Source organism: Bison bison, unplaced genomic scaffold, assembly GCF_000754665.1.
Source record: "Bison bison bison isolate TAMUID 2011002044 unplaced genomic scaffold, Bison_UMD1.0 scf7180017864519, whole genome shotgun sequence".
Classification (NCBI taxonomy): domain Eukaryota; kingdom Metazoa; phylum Chordata; class Mammalia; order Artiodactyla; family Bovidae; genus Bison; species Bison bison.
In genome coordinates this window covers 3,060,543-3,060,815 of record NW_011495072.1, presented here as the reverse complement: position 1 = coordinate 3,060,815, position 273 = coordinate 3,060,543, and the positions used below count along the sequence as shown (strand labels likewise).

The 273-nt window shown below is 31.1% G+C and overlaps 1 protein-coding gene across 1 annotated transcript in view; it reads left to right on the top strand.

Annotated features, from left to right (window-relative positions):
• Positions 1-273, top strand: part of MAN1A2 (mannosidase, alpha, class 1A, member 2) — a 155,465-nt gene that overhangs the window by 78,068 nt on the left and 77,124 nt on the right. The window lies entirely within an intron of this gene.

Here is a 273-nt window from a genome sequence, read left to right as displayed (position 1 = left end):
CTCCATCTATTAGTGTCCTCTTTGATTTCTTTCACCAGTGTTTTATAGTTTTCTATATATAGGTCTTTAGTTTCTTTAGGTAGATATATTCCTAAGTATTTTATTCTTTCCGTTGCAATGGTGAATGGAATTGTTTCCTTAATTTCTCTTTCTGTTTTCTCATTATTAGTGTATAGGAATGCAAGGGATTTCTGTGTGTTGATTTTATATCCTGCGACTTTACTATAATCATTGATTAGTTCTAGTAATTTTCTGGTGGAATCTTCAGGGTTT